This window comes from Stylophora pistillata, chromosome 2 (genome assembly GCF_964205215.1).
Source record: "Stylophora pistillata chromosome 2, jaStyPist1.2, whole genome shotgun sequence".
NCBI classification, from domain to species: domain Eukaryota; kingdom Metazoa; phylum Cnidaria; class Anthozoa; order Scleractinia; family Pocilloporidae; genus Stylophora; species Stylophora pistillata.
Genome location: NC_142520.1, coordinates 54,629,878 through 54,631,026, shown reverse-complemented (window position 1 = coordinate 54,631,026; position 1,149 = coordinate 54,629,878). Strand labels below are relative to the sequence as shown.

General features: G+C 36.8%; 1 long non-coding RNA gene across 1 annotated transcript in view; it reads left to right on the top strand.

Moving 5' to 3' along the window:
- Positions 1-580: 580 nt before the first annotated feature.
- Positions 581-1,149, top strand: part of LOC148740424 (uncharacterized) — a 4,493-nt gene continuing 3,924 nt past the window's right edge. The window contains exons 1-2 of the long non-coding RNA XR_015997150.1: positions 581-728; positions 980-1,149. The exon at positions 980-1,149 is cut by the window's right edge and continues 23 nt beyond it. This is a non-coding gene — a long non-coding RNA (uncharacterized LOC148740424). The remainder of the gene's footprint in view (positions 729-979) is intronic.

The window sequence follows — 1,149 nt, the reverse complement described above, 5'->3', positions numbered from 1 at the left end:
ATATAGTTTACCTAATTCTCCAAGCACAGCTCACTGTAAGTATTGTATCACATACATACATTGTGTGAACATTGGTTTACAAATTAAGGCCAATAACACTTTGCACTCGCCCTTTATCTACTAGCATTCTATCTCAAATCCATTTCTCTGATTGGCTATTCTACCCTTTCTATCTATGATGTGATAGAACACGAGTAGTGATTCTCAACAAAGTGGTAGTAAGTTTTTATGTGTAACTTTCAAAGTGTTTTAAATTGTACTGTTCTGACAGAAAAGTTGCTATCTAATGGACTGAGGTGTTGTACTCCTAAATTTGACTACAATCACAAGTTTCCAACCTGATTATCCAGTTGCCCAAAAGGTCTATACCTTCCCGAATATTTTTTTGGGATTAACCCCCTCCCCTAACCCCCACCCTCCCTCCCCTGGAAAGTTCACTTAAGCTTCATTTTTTCCCTTAAAATCTCTGGCTATTGAGACCTTGATTCCCCTCAGATTTTCCAAATAAGCATCCTTTGGCTTGGTATGGTTGTTTTTATAACCTTGGTTGTTCTTTAATTCTTTTAAGAAATGTCCATCCGGTTTAGCTGATTGCCCTGTTGCACTGAAAAAATGTAGAACAGCTACATGCAATTACAAATTTAAAAAAAAAAAAGAAGGACTTGGACAAAGTGTTGAAGAGGGGGAAAACAAGCTCCACCCATGAAACCAGAAAGCTACATTACAAGGTATGTACATGTAGCCTAATTAACTAGATGTAGTTTTTTGTTAAAACTTCAGTTGTTCCATTATTCCTGCTGATATTGAATTTATTGAATCTATCAGTCATTAATTACATGTGTTTGTGTTAATTGCAGCACCAAACATCATTGTACCAGGCAGTTCATTTTAATCAAGAGGTGTCAATTGTTTTAATTATTAATTTTTCACACATGGATTAAGCTATAATGCATATTTATTATATGCCTTTGGATTTCAGGCTGATGTCCTTCGCCTCCACCATGACTACAATGTTGTTGTGCTCATGCATAAGAAGCATGGCGGAGGCCATAATATCTATAAATATGGCACCCCTGGGGTGGCATATGATTTTATTGGGGACAAAACAACAATGGTGGCACCCTGCAGGGAGGGACAGTTTTTTTTAAA